This window comes from Corapipo altera, unplaced genomic scaffold (assembly GCF_003945725.1).
Source record: "Corapipo altera isolate COAL_440 unplaced genomic scaffold, ASM394572v1 146, whole genome shotgun sequence".
In the NCBI taxonomy this organism is placed as follows: Eukaryota; Metazoa; Chordata; class Aves; order Passeriformes; family Pipridae; genus Corapipo; species Corapipo altera.
Window position 1 is genome coordinate 1336499 of NW_020884981.1, and position 6461 is coordinate 1342959.

General features: G+C 42.5%; 1 long non-coding RNA gene across 5 annotated transcripts in view; it reads left to right on the forward strand.

The window, feature by feature from the left end:
• Positions 1 to 6461, forward strand: part of LOC113957957 — a 23550-nt gene that overhangs the window by 939 nt on the left and 16150 nt on the right. The window contains exons 1-5 of one of the 5 annotated variants that reach the window (XR_003531339.1): positions 119 to 493; positions 628 to 693; positions 1153 to 1261; positions 2513 to 2593; positions 4346 to 5405. This is a non-coding gene — a long non-coding RNA (uncharacterized LOC113957957). Of the gene's footprint in view, positions 1 to 118; positions 494 to 622; positions 694 to 1152; positions 1262 to 2512; positions 4194 to 4345; positions 5406 to 6461 lie in introns of those variants that run through there. The other 4 variants (XR_003531340.1, XR_003531337.1, XR_003531336.1 and 1 more) reach the window with 4 other exon arrangements.

The window sequence follows — 6461 nt, forward strand, 5'->3', positions numbered from 1 at the left end:
AATGGGAATGGGAATGAGGCTGGGACTGGGGACTGAGGACTGGAGACTGGGGCTGGCAATGGGAATGGGAATGGGGCTGGGAGTGGGGACTGGGGCTGGGAATGGGGTAGGAGTGGGGACTGGGACTAAGGACTGGAACCAGGGCTGGGGCCAGGGCTGGGATTAGGACTAGGGCTGGGAGTAGGGCCGGTACTGGGACTGGAGCTGCTGCTGCCCAGGCCTCCCCCAGGGCTGAGCCAAGGCGGGAAGGGGTCGGGAGGATTCTGATGGGAAAGGAGCCGATTGGAAACAGTGGGATAAACCGGAGGAATTTACGTCAGTCAGAAAGAGGGAATTTTGTAATGGGAAATGAGACTGTCCATGTGAAAGGAAGGAATCAGATGGTAAATACAGTGTGGGAGCACCAGCATGGAAGAAATTGGTTTGTAACACATCATAAACTGATCAGGAGTCCAAAATATGATGTTCTGGGGAAAAAAAGGTATCTCTAAAGGTGTGTTGGTGGAAGTGTCTCATATAAGACACAGGGAAGAGCAGTCTCTGAAGGGAGCAGGGAGCATTGTTACAAATGGATCAATAGGAACCAGCCAAGTGTTAATTAGAGGTTCCTCTTTATCACAAGAGGAGGGCCCTGGCAATGAAAAGGAAAAAAATCCACAACCCCTCCTCCAAAGCTCCTGTATGATCAAAAGGGTAAGTATATTTCTCTTCTCATTTGAAGAGTATTTTCTACCCAAATGAGGCACAAAGAGCAAACCCCACAATGGCACCTGTGCAGGCCAGTGCCTTACCTGGTCTTAAACAGAGCTTGCGAAGTATGTGAACAAGACTGTGCCATGGCTGTCCATCCTTCAAAGCCAGAAGCAGGATTTGTGCCTCCAGGAGTTTCTTCACGCTCCTATGTCAGTGGGTCAAAGGTTCATGCACAGCCGGGAATGTGATGTTAAAAAAAAGTTTTTCAACAATATGTACTGAAATATAAGGATATTTTAGGAGTAATTTTAGGAGCACCTGACTTGTGAACAGAGTCAGCCTACAAGGTATCCCAAAGTCCATTTTTATAAATGCTGTTACTTTAGACATCATTTATGCTGCCATGTAGAAGTTTTTATTTTGCCCTACCCTGTAATTTCTCCCTTCCTTGGGCCACAGGTATGGAGAATGCTGAATGAACTATTACCATTACTACCTTATGTGCAGAGGATGCTACATGCTGCCAACACGTCCTTACCTGGCTGTGCTGGGCAGACCCTGAGAGCAGGTGAACCCCCACCTATCTGCTCACTCACTTCTCCCAGTGGGATGGAGGAGAGAATCAGAAGGGCAAAAGTGAGGAAAAAACCCACAAAACCTTGTGGGTTGAGATACAGACAGACAAATAAGTGAAAAGGAAAAAAAAAAACCTAAGGAAAAAACCCCACCAAGTGATGCACAAGCAATCACTGACCATCCACGGAACAATGTTCACCTAATCCCAGACAATGGGAAAAAACTTGGAAGAAACCCTTCCCCAGCTTTCTTGCTGAACATGATGCCACATGGCATGGGACTTCTCTCTAGTTAGCTAAAGTGTGGCTGTGTTATCAGCACTGTTCTCCTCACCAACCTGAGCACAGCACTGTTTCAGCTCCTGTGCACAAAGCAAACTCTTTCCCAGCTAAACGCAGTACACTAAGAACCAGCTCTTGAAAGGAATTCTTTTGACCAAACAAGAATGTTTTATAACAACATTTAGCAGAAATGAAAGTGTCTGGATAATAATAACATTTATATAGATGTTTATGTCTGTATATATATATATATATATATATATAAATTTTGTAGGTATATATAAGATTTGTATAATCTGTATATATATATATATGTATAAGATTTGTATATATATATTTATAACATGTATACTGTGTGTGTGATTGATTTGATTTGAAAACTAGTGTTAGAGCTTTGCTAGTGATCTGCAGGTCTGAGGTGGGGATATGTCCCAACACTGCTGGGGACAGCAGCAGCAGATCTCCATTCTGTACCAGGCTTTGTAGCACTTCTAAGCCATGTTTGTGCCACTGGTGATGTTTGTGTTCTCTTCAGGAGCCTTTGTTGCAATCACAGTGCTTATAAAAATACTAATATGCTGGACAAAACTCACTGTGGTGTCAAAGGGATAGAAAGGAACAATACATATCAGCATTCTGCAATGTAAATAATGGCTTGGAGATACTGGATTCATTTGCATATTGAGTCTGGACACACGCTTTCAATTTTTTCCTTCAGAAGTGCTTTGTTTTCCCTGTATTTTTTTTCTGTATATATATGTGTATATATATGGGAATATCTATCATTATATATATTGTATAATATTCCATGTTATATATGTGAAAATAGATTATATATATTTTCTACATTTATGACATATTTCTCCCTCCCTCCTTTCAATCTTTGGCTAACAGGCTGTGTGAATTTGATGTGTCATGATTCATTCACTTTTTGAATTTTACTCTTTTTCCCCCCTTTTTAGCACCAGCTCATAAGTGACCTGGAGCGTGGACTTGGAGTGAGTTTGATTTGAGAACGAGGATACAGCACCAGTGATGGGGAGGTCAGATACTCATGAGAGATTTGTAATAATGGCATGCGTGTCTGTCCAGACTCAAGCTACCACATGTCTAGAAGAACCTTTAGGCCTTCTTTAGGGAGGAAAGGGCCTGGCATAAAAATACTTTAGGTGTCTCATCCATTAAAGATAACTTTCAGAACATGGCCAGGCAAAATACTTGCTCCTGAATCTGCATGTCAGCAGCTCTGGTGTCTGTGCTGTTGTGAGAGCTTCCTAGGAGAGAATCAGAACTCATAGGCATGACTGAATAAAAACCTATGATCCAAGAAATCATTTGGGAGCACTGCACCTGAAGGGTGTTGTTATTTCCATCACCTATCCAGTAACAAGTCTTTATGGAGTAGACGAGGTGTGGGCTTGCATTGGAAACAGAGAAGGGAGAGACAAAAAATTAAGAAAAAGCTATGTGTCAGAAGCCTCATCTGCTCACAGCAATTATGGGGCAAGAACCAGACCAAGCCAGACAGAGAAAGAGGAGAGCTCTTCTTCCATTACGGCTTCAAGGAAGAGGATTAATATTTGATAAGAAAAATCAATTAGCTCACAAGTAACATGGAGATTCTGACCATGATCTATGGAAACAATCCTTGAAGACACCCTTTAATGCATAGCATCCATGATGGTTTGGAGGTCCGGAGCTTGTCGGAAGCTGGTTAACTTGAGGTTTGCCTTAGGTTCTACCTTGTAAGAGTACCTATGAGTTTAATATTGTCTCCTGGCTATAAGGCCTCTTATGTTTTGTCAAATCCCATTCATCTTAATTCTTAATTTGAATTTGTAGATGCTCATTCATTCTGGTTTTTATTTTAACTATTACCTGGTTTCTTCACCTGTGCATCCATAAATGTATCATCATAACGTTTTGCCTGTAAATCTATTGCAAAACTGCAGTACTTCTGCTATTTCTTAGAGCTATCAGAAGTCCTGGTTTTAGTCCTCTCATAAACCCTACATAGATAATTGTAATTTTAATGTAAATTTTACAGAAAGCTCACTGAAAGTAGTATCAACTCCTCCTACTCTTGACCTTCTTGTGCCAGTTTTTTCTGATTTAATAGCTTCTATCTGAAAAAAGGTAGTTTCTCTTGCTATATGCTCCCTCTTGTTTATCTGATTTTCTGTCACCAAGTTCTCAGTCTCAGGGACTCCTCAAGTATTGTGATCAGTCCTTTGAGTTTAACACATAACTTATTGAAGCATGTGTCACTATTTGCATTCTGTTCCCAAGTGATTGCCTTATATGAGAGAAAACAGCGAGACTGGGTTTGTTACAAGTTGTGTTAAATCTTTTTGAAAAGAAAAGGTCTCTTCAGTCACTAACAGGGAGGTTACAGTTGTAGTAAGGACAGCGTTTTCAGGCAGGAGAGGGATTTTATTTTGTCAGCTGTTATGCTTCATTTTGCAATCGTGTATTTCCTCTGAAAATAGAACGAGCAGGAGCATTGTTATGTAATCATTTAATGTATATTGCATATGTAATCATTTAATGTATATTACATAATGCATTATTATGTAATCATTGTTTAAACCGAGCTGGAAATTAAGCACCATGCAACCACTCACTCAGTGTCCCCCTCCCTCCCCCTCCTACACTGGTAAAACTTGTATGTTGAAAAAAGAACAGTTTAATAATTGAAAATAAAGTAAAATACAGTAATAATGGTAAATTATAATAATAATAATGATAATAAAAACAAGTGATGTACAATGCATTTGCCCACGACATGCTGACAGATGCCAGACCAGCCTTCCCCAACCGAGATTGTTATTCCATGATGTGGAATATCCTTTCACCCAGTTTGGATCACCTGCCCCAGCTGTGCTTCCTCCCAGTTTCCTTCCTGAACCACCTCACTGGCAGAGCAGGAGACAAGAACAAAGTCCTTGACTTAGGATAAACACAACTCAGCAAAAAACCAAAATGTCAGTGTGTCATCAACACCATTCTCATCCCGAATCCAAAACACAGCACTGTGACAGCTACTGAGAATGAATTAGCTCTACCTGATTGAAACCAGGACAAACATCCTTTGCCATCTCCTTCTCATGGCTGTGTGTTTTTCTCACTGACCAGCCTATGTCTCCTCTCAGGCTCACTGGGTCCCAGGGGCTGTTCTGCTGCCAGACTCTCTTTGCTGCTGCTGCTGCTGCTGCTGTCAGAGGCTCATCAGCAGATGATGTGTGCTGCTCACACCAAGGCTGGAAAGGAGGAAAATCCCAAAGCATGGAGTGAGCAGCAGGAAAGAGAAGGGTTCACAGTGGCAGGCAGCCCCACACTGGTGTGTGTTTGCTCACTGCAGTGTCTGAGGGATGAGCTGTTCTTTTTTTCCTGTAATGTCTTGCTGTTGTGAGAGCTCCCTCTTGTATATTTAACAACATCCCCTTCCCTGGCATTGCTGCTCCATTCGCTGTAGCTCATCCCAGACAGCTTAGAGGCCATCCCTCCCACGGATTCAGCACAGACCTAAAACCCACTGTGGATTTGCTACAGCACTGAGCTAAGCAGTCCTGCTAGTTAATTATGTTCTTTGTCCTTGGCACAGAGGCAGAACTTCCCTCTTTGTGGAGCCGCTAATAAAGGCAACCTGACTCTTTGGTACTTGTCCTGTACCACTTATTGCTGTACCTGACCATCTGTCTGTCACCTGAAATTTGTTCTGAAAGTCTCTTTTAGTTCATCTTAGGTTTCTGGCTGTATCTGCTGGAGTCTGTCTCATACTTTATGAAAAACAAATGGAAATAAATGGGGGAGTTGCTGTAAATCTTTAAGGCACTAAGGTGTGTGCAGCTGCACCTTCCTGCCTGAAGAGGTTGTCCCCAGCCAGGCCTGTCTGCGCCTGCAGCTTGTCCAGCCAAGAGCACAGCAGGAAAAGTGGGGCTATGGTTGGAGTCCAGGACAGGGGAAGAAAGCAGTATGCTGGTACTGCATATATGTGCAAAACTGGCATTGGAAATCTCCCATCCTACTCCCTTCATCTTTCTGTCTCTCACTGGATGGAAGGATATCAGGTGCGGAAGGGCTCCTATAAAACAGTTAACAGCAGCCAGTGTTTCTGAGATTATCATGAGCCTCTGCACATTTAACGACACTTCTGATCTTTCTTAATTTACCAGGAGATACCCCTCTGGCAGAGGCCATGGTTTACATATAATATAGCTTTCTTTTTCTGTCTCTATGCTTTATAGGGCAGGAAGTAAGATGTCCAAGATCAGAAGGCTAGGACACCCTGGCCTCTTTCAGGAAATCTTTTTTACATTCAGTTCAAATTCTACTCATTGATTTAATAGGCATAAAAAAATAATGTCCACATGCAAGTCAGTAAAAAGAAACCAACCCTCAACTTACACTTTGCATGCATTTTTGGTGTTCATAACCACCACGCATCTGATTGTTGTCTTCCCTGAAAAGCACATTTGGATATCAACAACACAGTGATGAGAACTCACAGAATACAGAGCTGGAAGGTGGGACTTTTACCCTACAGCTCCTCAGGGTAGATCCCACTGCACTCTGGGTTTGGCAATTAGCACAATGCTGTCAGGAGGGAATGCTGCACCACTCGCCTGTCATTTCTTTTGCATGGCAGATCTCGCAGGGGAGCTTTGGCTGTGAGTGCTGGGGACAAGGCAGGTAGTGCACAAGTCCAGCAGTTTATTGTGACAGATCAAAAGGTGCACAATGCCTGGATATGTGCAAATTTGGGGACCAGTGGAAAAAAGACATTTGCTTTCAACGAAGATGCCATTTATACACTGTCCAGAAAATGCTTCTAAGAGCACTGAAAAGAGGCAGAGGAGAAATTATTTTTTCTGTTGCTAAACCACCTCAGCACAGTAATGAGCACAGTAC